The sequence below is a fragment of the Hypanus sabinus genome, chromosome 2, assembly GCF_030144855.1.
Source record: "Hypanus sabinus isolate sHypSab1 chromosome 2, sHypSab1.hap1, whole genome shotgun sequence".
NCBI lineage: Eukaryota > Metazoa > Chordata > Chondrichthyes > Myliobatiformes > Dasyatidae > Hypanus > Hypanus sabinus.
Genome location: NC_082707.1, coordinates 22,444,060 through 22,459,812, shown reverse-complemented (window position 1 = coordinate 22,459,812; position 15,753 = coordinate 22,444,060). Strand labels below are relative to the sequence as shown.

At 43.8% G+C, this 15,753-nt stretch overlaps 1 protein-coding gene across 1 annotated transcript in view; it reads left to right on the top strand.

Annotated features, from left to right (window-relative positions):
• Positions 1-15,753, top strand: part of rnf13 (ring finger protein 13) — a 269,744-nt gene that overhangs the window by 421 nt on the left and 253,570 nt on the right. The window lies entirely within an intron of this gene.

Genomic DNA, 15,753 nt, shown 5'->3' with positions numbered 1-15,753 from the left:
AAGATTTTAGGTTGTCTACAAGCAAAATCCGTAAGTGCTCATCAATTTTCAATAAGCATCAGTAGTCTTGATATGAAATTGCATCTTGTTAATATAAGATGGTCAATAATAAGCCTGTAAAGTTATTTTGAAAAGCTAGAAGATATAGTTTTAGGGAGATTTAGAGTGGATCTGAGAAGGTTTCTTCAGCTGCACGCTGATGGAGCAGGTGTTGGAAGCAAGTACGCTCGACATTTAAGGAATGACTATACAAGAAGTTCAATTGGACCAAGTGCTGGAAAATGGTTTTAGAGTAGATGATTGGAGATAGCGGTCTGAAAGGTCCTGTGCTATATGGCTTTACACCTCTCCAGCATCATTAAAACACTATTCCATTGCTGCTTGTTGGACCTTGTCTGTAATTAAAGTTATTATGTTTTCTATAAAATGCTCTGGATCACTTGTGATGCACTACTCAAATGTAAGTCTTTCAAGGGACAGTGATTTGCTCCTCGCCTTTGAACATTCTTTCAGCTAAACTCTTCTATTTTCACAGTTGAATGTAATTTTATTCTTGAAGTAAGTTATATGTCACCATGTATGACCTTGAGATTCATATTCTTGTGGGCATTCACAGTAGATACTGGGAATCAATGAAAAGTACACAGATAAAGATGGACAGACAGCCAATGTGCAAACGAAGATAAGTTGTGCAAATAAAAAGATCTAATAAAAATAAAGTAATAAATATTGAGAACGTGAGTTTAAAGTGAGTTGAAAAGGTGTGGAATCAGTCCAGTGTTGTGCTGAATGAAGTTATCCAGCCTGTTGGTTGAAGGGCAAAGGGTGGGATGGAAGGTCAAATGATTGGCAGTTGCACTATCGTTTGGCAGGCTGGGTTCTGGCCTGGTGGTATGAGACCCAAGTCTTTCTACTCGATGTCAGCAGTGTGAAGAGAGCATGGCCTTGCATGGTGGGGATCAGACTCTCTTGACTGGCGGGTTGGTTTCACTAGGCTTGATTTGAGATCTGGGCAAACGTGAAGAGTTGCTCTTTGCGAAGGGAAAAGTGAATCCAAACTTGTTTTATTGACACTGATATATGTTGTGAAATCTCTTGCTTTGTAGTAGCAGTACAATGCAATATAGAAAAGTACTATAGTGGCAGGACCCTTAATAGTATTGATCTACAAAGAGATCTTGGGATTCAAATCTCACGAGTAGATAATGGTAAAGAGGGCATATGGCATGCTTGCTTCTCGATTGGGTTGGAGTATTGGAGTCAGGAATTTCTGTTATAGCTGTGTTGAACTCTGGTTAAGCACATCTAATACTTTGTCAAACTTGTATAGATGTGTGGTGAAGTGTATATGGACTGGTTGCATCACAGCTGGTATGGCCTTGAATGGAAAATCCTACAAAAAGTAGTGGACACAGCCCAGTCTATTTTGGGTAAAGCCCTCCCCACCATTGAGCACATCTACAAGGAGTGCTCTCGCAGGAAAGCAGTATCCATCATCAGGGATCCACACCACCCAGGCCATGTTCTCTTCTCACTGCTGACAATCAGAAAGAAGGTAGAGGAGCCTGAGGACTCTCACTACTGGGTTCAGGAACAGTTATTGCCCCTCAACTAGCAGGGATAACTTCATTCAATCACAAACAAGAGAAAATCTGGAGACGATGGAAATCCAAGCAACACACACACACTGGAGGAGCTCAGCGGGCCAGGCAGCTTCTATGGAAAAGGGTACAGTCAACGTATTGGGCCAAGATCCTCCAGCAGTCTGTGTGTGTTGCATAACTTCATTCAACTTCACTGAACTGTTGCCACAACCCGTGGACTTGCTTTCAAGAACTCTTTATCTCATGTTGTTGTTATTCGTTGCCCATTTATTTATTATTATAATTCTTCATTCTTTTGCATTTGCACAGTTTGTTGTCATTTGCACATTTGTTGTTGTCGTCCCTCTTAGGTGCAGTTTTTTAAAATTCTATTATGGATTTATTGAGATTGCTTGCAAGGAAACAAATCCCAGGGTAGTATATGGTGACATATGTACTTTGATAATAAATTTACTTTGAATGGAGTATTAGTTTTGGTGCAGTTCTGGTCAGTCCATCACAAGTAGGAGGCTTTACAGTTGGTACGGAGTAAGTTTACTAGGATAGGCCCTGAATTAGAGAGTGCTTGGACAAACATGGATTGTTTTCTCAAGAACATTGAAAGCTTAACGGAGTCCTGAAAGAATTTTGTAGCATTATGAGAGGTATAGATAGATAGTCAGGGCTGTTTTCTCAGGTTGCAAATGTGTAATACTAGAGAACGTGGATTTGAGGTGTGGAGAGAGGGTGAGGAAATTTTATTTAACACTGAGTGGTAGGTGTCTGGAGCATGCTGCAAGGTTTGGTGGTGGAAGCAGGTATTGTAGTGGTGTCTGAGAGCTTTTTTAGGCATTTGAGTATGTAGGAAGCGTAAGAATGTGGATTATGTGCAGGTATCATGTTTGGCACGGGTATCATTGGCCAAAGGGCCTGTTCCTGTTCTGTGTTCAGGAGACACGAGAGACTGCAGGTGCTGGAATATGGATGAAGACAGGAAGCAGCTGGAGGAACTGAGTGGGTCAGACAGAATCCATAGAAGGAAATGGACAATTAATCATTTTTGCAGCAGATTCCAGCATCTGCAGTCTCTTGTGTCCCAGCCTTGACCTGAAATGTTGACTGTCTGTCCATTTGCCTCCACAGATGCTGCTTTGGACCTGCTGAGTTCCTGAGCAGCTCATTTTTCTGCTTAATGGAAAAGTTCAGCACGTGTTAAAGCTGGCAGCTGGGTTCTGGCTTCAAGTAATGTCTGTCTGCCAAATTGATGTTCTTGCTTTTTCCCCCCTCCCTTGGTTTGTAGAATCATACAGCAGGAGACTATTTATCTGTTCTGATCAAAAATTATTTACCCATGCTCGTCCCACCTTTTGCTTTTGTTTGTAGGTTGGTAGGTCATGGCTCTTCAAGTGTAGATCCAAGTGCTTTAAATGTAATGCAGATTTCTGCTTGTAGTCAGTTCCAGACCTCAGTCCCTGTCTGTGTATGAAAATTCTTTGGCATCTCCCTTGTGACTCTTGTACCATTTTCAAAGATAATTGGCACGTCAGCTTTTTTAACTACGTTCCTGAATATGGAACTTTAAAGCTATAAGGGATGCAGACTTGGGCAGGGAGCACTCTTAAATGCCAGCTGAAAACCTATTTGTATAACCTTGCTTTTAACTAAAATTATTTAGACTTTTATTTTTACGTTTGCACTTTATCGCATTGTAAAGCACTTTGAACAACATTGTTTTATTAAAAATGCTTTAAAATTCTATTTTCCCTGTTTTTTGAAAGTTCTTCTAGGGGATGCATCCTTCCAATCTGTTCTTTCTAGGCATTTCAACTTTTTGTGTGTCTAATTTGAGTCCCCCCTTGTCCGTCTCTGCTCCCACTAAACCCACACTGTCCTATTCAAAGCTTCCTTGTAGCTGCAACTTTCCAGTCCTGTTAATGCATTTATAAATCTGCATTAATAGCCCAAGGGTATGTTGGGGCTTCTTGCAAGTGCTGTCAACCATCGCGTTCCAATGTTCAGTGGAACGATACAAGCAGCAGCAGCGACAACACAACTAAACAGGACAGCAGCAAAACAAGTCCTTTCCCAACTCACCCACTCACACACACAGACAGGCTTCCAGCCCAGGACAGGCTGTCTCCAGGCCTCTCGTCCTTGGCCCCAGACTCTCAGGTTCATAGACATTGTGCCTCAAATCTCCAGCACCTGGGCTGGACTTGCAGACACTGTGCCTCCAACTTTGGACTTTGCTGACTTCTGTTATGGGTCTAAACCCCAGGACTTGCCGATGACTAGTTTGACTTCCAGTGGTGACCTCAGACTTGCATGGACCTCTGACCCCAGTGACCCAGGCTGGGTAACTTTGGGCCTTTATCTACATGCTTGCTGACCTGGAATGCCTGCCGACCCAACCTCCAGGACTGCAGAACTTTGACTGTGGAACACCCCAACCTGCAAATGTGTCTGCTCTCTTAACATAGAAACATAGAAAATAGGTGCAGGAGTAGGCCATTTGGTCCTTCGAGCCTGCACCGCCTTTCAATATAATCATGGCTGATCATCCAACTCAGAACCCTGTACCTGCTTTCTCTAAATACCCCCGATCCCTTTAGCCACAAGGGCCATATCTAACTTAAAATTAAGGCATGAAGATTAAAATGAAAATTAACAATGGAAGCTCTTGTAGGTAAAGCTTGACTGACCTTCCTTGGTGCAGTTGTATAATTCTTGGAGCAGTGGCTCAGGCTGTGATTTCAGCACCTTAAGGAAAACCTCATTCCTCAATGATGTTCATGTCCAAATATGGATGAGAAGGGGAGGGAGGAGTTTGGCTCCTGAACTACCTAACTACTTGCTTTCTCTATCGGCACACACAAAATACTGGAAGAACTCATCAGGTCAGAAAGCATCAATGGAAAAGAGTAAACAGTCGACGTTTCGGGCTGAGATCCTCCTTTAGGACTGAGAAAAAAGGGGGAAGATGGCCAAAATAAAGAGGTGTGGGGGGCAGGGAAGGGAGCTAGCGGGAAGGTGATGGGTGAAGCCAGGTGGGTGGGAAAGTTCAAGGGCTGGAAAAGAAGGCATCTGATAGGAGGGGAGTGTGGCGCATAGGAGGAAGGGGAGGAGCAGGGGATCCAGGGGGATGTGATAGGCAGGTGAAAAGAGGTCAAAGGTTAGAGTGGGGGGGATTTTTTTTACCAGAAGGAACATTTGATATTAATGCCATCGGGTTGGAGGCTACCCACGTGGAAGTGGAGGAGGTGTTGCTCCTCCACCCTGAGGGTGGCCTCATCTTGGCACGAGGAGGCCATGGCTCAACATATTGGAATGGGAATTGCAATTAAAATGTTTGGCCACTTGGAATTCTTGCTTGTGGCAGATGGAGCAAAGGTGCTTGAAAAAGCAGTCCCACAATTTATGACGGGTCTTGTCAATGTAGAGGAGGCTGAATCAGGAGCACTTGCTGGAAGGACTATTTGGTGTTTTGAATGGAAGTGAGGGGGGTGGTGTATGGATAGGTGTAACATTTAGGCCGCTTGTAGGGATAAGTACCTGGAGGGAGATTAGTAGCAAGAGATGAATTTCTGTATGACTGTCACTCAGTTTTGCTCTGCTTCCCACTTGAGCTGAGGAAACAATAGATTAGAGTTTAAATCATAGGATTTGCCATCAAAGATTAGTGCTACTGCTTCAGAAATCTGAATGCAAGTCAGCCATGGCAGCTCAAGATTTATTCAGCTAGCTAAATTTGGAATACAAAGAATCCTCCAGCTGATGTTTCTTCCTGTACCTGTGGCTGATGCATCATGAAGTTCCCACACACCATGGGTGTGTATTCCAGAGGTCTGAAGAGCCCTGCTATCCCTCTAATAGACCAGAAGAGCAGAATTAGATTATTTGGCTCATCGAGTCTGCTCCACCATTCTATCATGGCAAATTACTTACCTTTTCAATGCCAGTCTCCTGCCTTCTCCCCATAACCTTTTGATACCATTACTAATCAGGAGCGTACCAAACTTCCAGATAAATATATCCAATGACTTGGCCTCAAATGCCACCCCTGGCTGCAGAAATTCCTCCTCATCACTGTTCTAAAGGGATGTGTTTCTATTCAGAGGCTGAGCCCTCTGGTCCTAGACTTCCCACTATCTCCATATCTGCTCGATTTAGGCCTTTAAATATCTGATTGGTTTTGATGTGATTTCCCCCTCATTCTTCTAAATTCCAGTGAGTACAGGCCTAGAGCATTATTAGATTGACTCACTAAGTAGAAATGTAGTATTGGAACAGCATCTCTCTCCCTGACACTGTGCGCCACAACATGACTCCTCCACCCAAAATCCAGTATTTCATCACTTATCAGGACAACAGTCTGTGGAATTGGACTCTGTTCTTCGACAGAGCAAAACTCATCTGTGCTTGCGAAGATCCAAAGTACAGTTATTATTGAAGTATGTAAGCAGTACACAACCCCGGGATTTGTCTTCCCTACAGACAGCCAGAAAACAAAGGAGTCCATGGAATCCGTTCAAAGAAGAACATCAGGCCTCCAAAGCACAAAGAACAAATCATGTAAATGACACCAAAAAACTAGCGAGAGACGCAGAATATAACACATCAAGCCACAAATCATCAAACAGTCCAAGAATATTGCATTAGCTAAAATTACAAGAACAGGCATCAGTCACCACTGACTGATTACCTAGTAACCAGTTCTAGCCAGCTATCTAATTAATTGCAACTTCACAACAAGCAGCAAATTTACCACTGACTAATAATGTGAATGAAGCGAATTAATGTCAATCATAAGTTCAAAACAAAGTGCTGTCTTCAAAACTTAATTAAATTCTAGAACAAGATAAATCCCCCCCGAAACTGTTAATTCCCCTAATAGCCAAAATCTGTGGTTAGTTTTGTGCAGTAATTGTGTTCTTGAAACTGGATTGCATTTGAGGGCAAAACCTTTCTGTTGGCTCACCTGTCTGACCTGACTGTACCAAGAATAACACACAGAAACTGCTGAAGGAGCTCAGCAAGTCGGGCAGCATTTATGGAGAACAATAAACAGTCGATGTTTCAGATCAAGACTCGAAGAAGGCCCGAAACATCGACTCTTTATTCCTTCCCACAGAAGTTGCCCAATTTTCTGAGTTCATCCAGCATTTTTTTGTGTGTTACTCTGGATTTCAAAGTTTATTTATTATCAAAGTATGTATACTACATACAACCTTGAGATTTTTCTCCTTACAGGCAGCCACATAAGAAATCTAGAAGAACCCGTTAAAAAAATAAAGACTGTCGGATGCCCAGTGAACAGAAATAAAATGTCCAAACAATAAAAGTAAGCAAGTAACATTCAGAACTGAAGTTCTCAAAAGTGAGTCCATAGCCATGCACCCGGCCCAGGTGCCTGGTAGTTGCAGGCCACAGCCTCAGTTCAGTGTGGTGACAAGTAAATCTTGCAGAGCAGCTATCTGAACTTTGGTGCTGACACTTTAACCTTTTCAATCTGGCCCAGCCTTTAAATCAGCCAGACCTCGTGTTGCACCTCGCTCTCTCAAGCCCAACACTGCGGTCTGCTTTTGAGCCCAGGTCCTGCCACCTTGATTCAGCCTGTAACAGACTTTTCTAATCTGACCCAGTGCTTAAATTCACCAAACAGCAGGTCATTCCTTGCTCTCAGACCTGGGTCGTGCCAGCATCTTGTAGAATCTCTTGTTTTTATGACAGTATCAAGAATGTGTCTGATTGCGGAGTTGAAGGTATTAAAATGTTGTGTGAAAGGTATAAGGTGGATAACATGCATGATGAACATTTAATAGCTGGAAATCATGTCATTCGTTGCCTTTTCAAGTCACCCGTCTTTCTTGACTGCTACATGAGGGGACAAGATAGCCGATTTGAATGCAATAAGATCCCACAGTAATGAAAGTGACAAACCATCTGCTGGAAGAACCTTTGGGAGATTGGGTTCGAGCAGCATCTGCTGGTGTTGGGTCGGGTGTCATTTGGCACACTACCAGCACCTTCATGGTCAATCTTTCTAAGTATAATCCTGTCTCCTACCTTCTTCCTTCTCTATTCCCCCCTCTAATCCCCCCCTCCGCACCTTGAAACCTATTTACTGCTAACTATTCCTAATACTAATGACAGATCATCTTTCTAAATACTGTATCTAATTATTTCTTCTAATGCTAACTAATATTTTCAGAATGATAGTTGGAATTTTAAATGCCTCTTCATTAGTGCTAAAGGTTTTGTTTGCTTCCCTTTTTTAAAAAAAAGTCTAACTCATTGTATTTTAGATGTGCACATACTCTCAATGGCATCTTTATTAGGTACACTGTACACCCCGATAATGCAAATATCTAATTAGCCAATTGTGTGGCAGGAATTCGATGCATAAAAGCATACTGGTGTGGTCAAGAGGTTCAGTTGATGTTCAGAATGGGGAAGAAATGTGATCTAAGTGAGTTTGGCCATGGAATGATTGTTGGTGCTGGACAATATCTCAGGTTGTTTCTGAGAGTATATCAGAAGCTGCTGGTCTCCTTGGAGTTTCATGGACAACAACATCTAGAATTTACAGAGAATGGTGTGAAAAATGAAAAAAATATTGTTTTCTGTTCTGTGGGCAAAAATATTTTGAGAATGAGAGGGGTTGGAGTAGAATGGCCAAACTGGCTCAAGTTGACATTCAAAAAAAAATCACACATTGCAACTGGATATGCAGATAAGTATTTCTGATTTCACAACACGTCGAAGCTTGAAATGAATGGACTACAGCAGAAGACCACGAACATACATTCAGTGGCCACTTTATTAGATACAGGAGGAACCTAATAAAGTGGCCACTGAGTGTATGCTTTTAAATTCACAGATTTATTTGGGAAATGTTTGTTGATGGAAAATCTTAGAATGAGCAGTATAATTGATGCTTTGATGCTGTTTAGTAATCTAATTTCCTTTTTGGTGTGTTGACTTGGAATAACTATCAAGCCCAGTTTTAGACCAGTTAAACGTTATAGCTTATGCCACAAGCCGAGGACCTGTAACAGTTGCAATTATTCATTTATGGTTCTATACCAATCATTCCATCTGCTTATAAGATTTGCGTTTTATCGGCATCAGATCAATTTTTGTTTCAGTAAGTTTGAAGCTTTTATGCAGGTCCTGTCCTTTACTGTGAAAAGGGAGGAGGGCTGTATGCTTTCCCTCAGCTTGTGCTTCTGCATCTTGGAATGTGCTAGTCAGCAACATTTGTTTGTGGATTGTTCCTTGTGTTGGAAGGTCAGCCTGTTATTTGGACAGACTGAAACATGTTTTTCACTGAGTTGATGTTTGCCTCATTCTGTGACCCTGGGATCAGCCTACAAAAGCATGAATCCTGTGTTGTGCAGCTGCTTGACAAAGACCAATGCATTCCTTTTCTGATCTTTTTGGCAAATGTGTTCCTGAAGAACAACAATGTACAGTGGTGTCAGGACTCTGGCTATGCATTTCTCACAAAGAGCTTGAAATTAAAAAGGATATTTAATTTCTCCACTGGCAGCTTGTCCACACTCACACCTCCCTCTGGATGAAGAAGGTTTCCCTTGTATATTTCACCTTTCACCCTAAACCTATAACCTCTGGTTTGAGTCTTACCCAACCTAAACAGAAGAAAACCTTGCCTGTATTTACTCTGTTACCTCTCATAATTTTGTATACCTGTATCAAATTTCCTGGTATACTCTGGTCAATATGTCTGCCTCTTCAACCGCTTTGCCATTTTTGGTCCTGTAAAATTTATATAATGAAGTATGCAGGGAAATGTGTAGAATGCCGAACAGTTGAGACCAGGGACAGGCTCTTCAACCCAGCATGTTGGGCTGTGCTAATTAAACTAGAGGCCTCTGGGGTAGCGTAGTGGTTAGTGCAACACTATTATAGCTCTGGAAGTTCCAGAGTTCAATTCCTGCACTGTCTGTAAGGAGCTTGTATGTTCCTTACCGTGAACTATGTGGGTTTCCTCCAGGTGCTCTGGTTTTCTCCCATAGTCCAAAGATTTACCAGTTAATAGTTAATTGGTCATTGTAAATTGCCTGTGATTAGGCTAGGGTAAAATAGGTGGGTTGCTAACAAATCCCTTCTGCCTACACTATATCCAGATCACTCCATTCTCTGCACATCCATGTGCCTGTCAAAATGCCTCTAAACACCTCTAATGTATTTGCCTCTAACACCACCTCTGGCAGCTTGTTCCAGACACCCACCACTTTGTATTTGTAATGAAGCGACCCCCCCCCCCCGCCCCCACTTTAAGTGCATATCTTCTATTTTGGACATTTTGACTCTAACCGATCATGGTACCTCAATACCAGCCAGCAGGAGGCTGGGAGTTGCCTCACAGTGGGAATAGTTGTGATGAGGTAAGGTTTCTGGGGGTTGGGGGAGGGTTGAGGGTTACCACCCAGTACTTGATTCCAGACTTGCTTAGTTAGAATGGGGTGAATGCACTTAATGCTGCTTCCTACTGGCCAGAGCTCATCACTGCACTGTGACTCTTTACATATAGGCCTCCTATCTTAACCAGAAATATCATCAGTAAGGTGAATTAAAGGTGTGCGATGTAGATTTGCCATGTGCCGAGTCCACTGCAGGCTGAAGAGATGACCTGTCCTGGGGTTAGAGGACTGTCAGTGGGTGAGTGGGAGAAATGGGGTTTGGTTTTGCTGCTGCTGTTCTGTCACTTGGTATGTTCTGGTTTGTGTGTTCTGTGTTCTGCTGAACATGGTGGACATGTTATGTTGGTGTTGAATCTATGCCCCCAGCATATCTACTCAAGGATTATGGGATTGAGAGGGATAATAAATCAGCCATGATGGATTGGCAGAATGGCCTAATTTTACTCTTGTGTCTCATGGTCTTATCTCCCCTCAAACTCCTATGCTCCAGGGATTTAAATCATAACCTATTTGCAACTCGGGTCCTCAAGTCCTGGCAACCTCTGTACCTTTTGAAGTATATTGATATCTTTCCTGTAAGTAGGTGACCAGAACTGCATACCAAAGACAGCCTCATCAACATCTTGGGAGGTTATGTTCAACATGTACAAGATTCTCGTACTCAATGCTCTTGAGTCCCTTTACACCTTAATTACTTAAAATCCCAGCTAGATTAGTATCCTCAGCAAACTTGGGCAAATGAAATTTGGATAGGTACATGGATGGGAGGCGGGGGGACTGTGTATGTATGTAATATAGATCTAGGTGTAACTGAAAGCCACCAGCAGCAAGCTATTAGCAAGGCAAATGGTATATTTGTTTCTATTCTGAGAGAATAGTTGAATGTGGAAATCCTACTGTAAATGCCTTGGGCCTAGGTGAGACCATACCTGAATTACTGTGTATAGTTTTGATCTCCTTGTGATAGAACAAGTGCAGCAAAGATTTACTAATTTTGTTCTAGAGATTCTCAGCAGGTTAAGCAGCATCTGAGGAGAGCCAAAATGTATAAGCCAGACGTAGTTGGTCTTGATCTGCTGAGTTTCAGATTCTAGCTCATGTGGTCTCTTTTGCATACCAGGGATGCTTTCTGTGCGAAGATCGATTGAGCAAGCTTGGTATGTATTCTCTAGAGTTTAAATCAATGAGTGCCTATCCAATTAACTGTTTTGTGAGGTTCATGGGGCTTGGCGAGCTGGATGCAAGGGAAGTGTTTTCCTTGGCTGAAGAAACATAGGAACAGAACAGTACACCACAGGAACAGGCCCTTCAGCCCACCATGCCTGTGCTAACTAGAATGCTAATATAAACCCTATTCCATCTACTTGCACACTTCCTGCTTCTCTGTTTCTCTATTTCCAGCCTGATGAAATGCTTCACTCTAGTATCTAGTACCCCACTCTAGTGGAGTATTTCAGGCACTTACCATCATATACAGTCTGGGTAGTCTCCAGCCCCTTGGTATGAACATAGAATTCTCCAGCTTCCGGTAATTCCCTCCCTCTCCCTTCCCCCATCACACTTTCACTCTGTCTCCTCTTCTAGCTGCCTATCACCTCTCGTGACTCTGCCTTCTTCTACTACCCATAGTGCTTTCTCCTTAGATTCCTTCTTCACCTCTCCTGCCTATCCCCTCCCCTCCCCCACCCCTTGATCTTTCCTCTGATTGGTTTCCACCCTCCCCCCACCTTCTTTATAGGGCCCCTGCCCCCCTTCTTTAGTCCCGATGAAGGGTCTCGACCTGAAAAGTTGACTGCTCCTTTCAACGGATGCTTCCCGACCTGCTGAGTTCACCCAGCTTGTTTGTACGGCTTGATTTGACCACAGCATCTGCAGTGTGCTTTGTGTTTATATACTTCTGTCAGGTTGTCTTAACGTCTCCACAGAAAACAATCTAAGATTGCCCAACTTTTCCTTATAGATAATGCTTTCAGGTCCAAGGAACATCATGATAAACCTCTTTTTTTTCTCCACATCCTTCCTATAGTGTGAAAACTAGAACCACGCACAATACTCCAAAGTTGGCATATACACGGCCTTTAAACAGCTATAACATGATTTGCCAAATTTTATACTCAACACCCTGATTGATGAAGTCAAGTTTACCATGCATTTCCTTTAGCACTTGTGATTTTCGTTAAGCTGTAACTTGCACTCCAAGCTCTCTATATAAGTGCACCAGAGGGATGTACCAAGGTTCTGAGTCTTGGAATAAGGACTTGGATATGAGAAGCTATACTCAGAAGGCAGTGAATCTGTGGTATTCTCTGCCCTAGAGGGCTTGGGAGATTCGATCATTGAGCGTTATGCTCAGCCCCAGAGGCTTAAATTAGGGGGTTGGTGTGCTCACTGTTGAGAGCAAGATGCTGGCTACTTTGTTATGTGACCCTAGAATCCTGTCTTTGTGGGTAGAAGGGGGCATTGGGCTGCATGTGCAGACAGGGCCGTAAAGAATTGTGTGGACAGACTGAGGTTCTGCACTTGTATTGTATTGGGCAACCATGTTTCCAGTGCCTTTCAGGTCTGTTGGCAACACCAAGAAAGGTTTATGGTATACTTTATGGAATAAGCTTGTTACACATGGATAGGAAAGGTTTAGAGGGATATGGGCCAGAAGTCGGCTAATGAGACTAGCTTAGACGGGCATCTTGGTCGGTATGGACCAGTTGGACTGAAGGGACTGTTTCCATGGTGTATAATTCTATAATGTAAGACTGTAGCAGCCAGAGCTATGTCAAGTATCTCATTGTGATACTTCGAATAACAAGAGATGTAGGAATCCACAGAACAAAAAGGGCAAAGTGTTGACCAGACAAAGGAGGTTGTAATTGACTTCAGGACTATTCACACCCCTCTTCACATCAGCTGTGCAGCAGTGAAAAGTGCAAGCAGTTTCAAACTCAAGGGAATGCACATCTCTCACAACCTCATGGTCCCAGAACACATCCTCCACTGTCAAGAAAGCCCACCGATGTCTCTACCTTCTGAGGAGGTTAAAAAGAGATTGTTTGCACATCAATCAATAGACAGTTGAAAGCATCCTGGCGTGTTCCATCCCTCTATGGTACAGAAACTCTATTGTGGCAGACAGGGGGCTCTACAATAGGTAGTTAAAACTGGACACATCACCAGTACCAGCCTACCCTCCATTAAGGACACGTATACAGAAAGGTGCTGGAAAAAGGTCAGCAATATCATGAAGGAGCCCACCCAAACACCCTGATCACGAGGAAATCTGCAATGCAGAAAATTCAAGCAACACACACAAAATGCTGGTGGAACGCAACAGGCCAGGCAGCATCTATAGGAAGAAGCATCGTCGACGTTTTGGGCCGAGACCCTTCGTCAGGACTAACTGAAAGAGAAGATAGTAAGAGATTTGAAAGTAGGAGGGGGACAGGAAAATCCGAAATGATAGAAGACAGGAGAAGGTGGGGTGAAGCTGAGAGCTGGAAGGGTGATTGGTGAAAGTGATACAGAGCTGAAGAAAGGAAAGGATCATGGGATGGGAGGCCTCAGGAGAAAGAAAGGGGGAGGGGAGCACCAAAGGAAGATGGAGAACAGGCAAAGAGTGATGGGCAGAGAGAGAGAGAAAAGTGGGGGGGGGGGAATAAATAAATCAGGGATGGGGTAAGAAGGGGAGGAGGGGCATTAACGGAAGTTAGAGAAATCAATGTTCATGCCATCAAGTCAGAGGCTACCCAGACAGAATGTGTCGTGGTTTCTCGTGCCCCAGAAATGACCAAGAGACGCAGAAGATCCTTCAAGAAGGGTTAAACTTTAATTTGCAAATCAAAGCTGAGACAGTCATTGAGCTAGTCGCTGATTGCCCACCGATCCTTTGGACACAGCATTTTTTATAGCAATCTCCTGGTCCAGTTGTATTAGCATATGTAATCGATCATATTCCCTTCCCTCAACCATCACTCACTGGCACTCATCCCCCAATCACTGCAATCACCTCCCCACCATCTCTGCCCAGCCCCCCTAGATCACAGCTCAGAATCAGCGAAGGAGAAGTATGTCGACTGTTCCAGCGACTTAAGACCCGAAAATCTCCAGGCCCAGATGGGGTCTCCCCCTCCTGTCTACGAGCCTGTGCTGATCAGCTGGCTCCCATCTTCACTCAGCTCTTTAATAGATCTCTGGAGCTGAGTGAGGTTGCTTCAAGCGCTCTACCATCATCCCGGTCCCCAAGAAACCCACCATCACAGGACTGAATGACTACAGACCTGTCGCATTGACATCTGTGGTCATGAAATCCTTTGAACGCTGGTGTTGAACCACCTGAAGACCCTCACCAGCAGCCTGCTGGATCCCCTGCAGTTTGCCTACCGGGCAAATAGGTCAGTAGACGATGCAGTCAACCTGGGACTGCACTATATCCTGCAACATCTGGATCGTCCTGGGACCTATGCTCGGATGCTGTTTGTGGATTTCAGTTCGGTGTTTAACACCATCGTCCCTCATACCCTCTGCTCCAAATTGTCTCACCTCACTGTGCCACCTGACCTCTGCGATTGGATTTACAGCTTCCTGACCAACAGAAGTCAGTAGGTAAGGATGAGACAGGTCACCTTGGATACTCGAATCACCAACACTGGTGCCCCCCAGGGGTGTGTCCTCTCTCCACTGCTGTTCTCCCTCTACACCAATGACTGCACCTCTTCCAACCCCTATGTGAAGCTTTTGAAGTTTGCAGACGACACCACCGTCATCGGACTCATCCAGAACAGTGATGAGTCTGCATATCGACAGCAGGTGGACCAACTGGCGCTCTGGTGCAGTCGGAACAATCTGGAGCTGAACACGCTCAAGACAAAGGAGATGATAGTGGATTTCAGGAGACATGCCCCCGTTATGTCCCCCCTCACAGATCTCAGCAGCCCTGTGTCCACTGTGGAGAACTTCAGGTTCCTGGGAACCACCATCTCTCAGGATCTGAAGTGGGACCAGAACATCAGCTCCATCCTGAAGAAGGCCCAGCAGCGGATGTACTTCCTGAGGCTCTTGAGGAAATATGGTCTGCCTCAGGAATTGCTGTTGCAGTTCTACACTGCAGTCATTGAGTCTGTCCTGTGCACCTCCATCACTGTGTGGTTTGGAGCCGCCACCAAGCAGGATAGCGCACAAGACTACAGCACACAGTGAGGACTGCCGAGCGCATCATTGGAGCCTCCCTGCCCTTTATTGTGGACCTGTACTCTTCCAGGTTGAAGAAGAGGGCGGGGAACATCATAAAGGACTCCTTCCATCCTGCGCACGGACTGTTTGAACTGCTTCCGTCTGGTAGGCGCTTCAGATCCCTCCAGACTGGCACTGGAGAAGTTTTTTCCCTACTGTGGTCACTTTGCTGAACAGTTAACTGCCGGTTAACTGTTACTTGGATTGCACTACTTGTATGTATAATCTATATTTTCATTTATATTTATCATTATTATTGTTATGTGCAGAGAGACAACATCTGCCGGAAGTAAATTCCTTATATGTGCACAGGTACTTGGCGATTAAATTCTGATTCTGATCTATAGTTGCGTATTACATGTACCACACATACATCTTTTGCCCCTATTGTTTTTACCCATTGATTTAATCATGTTCTAATCTACATCTCTTTAGCTACCTCTCATTAACACACCATTGTCTTCTACATTCTTGAGATTTCTTTCCCCTACTAAATTGGG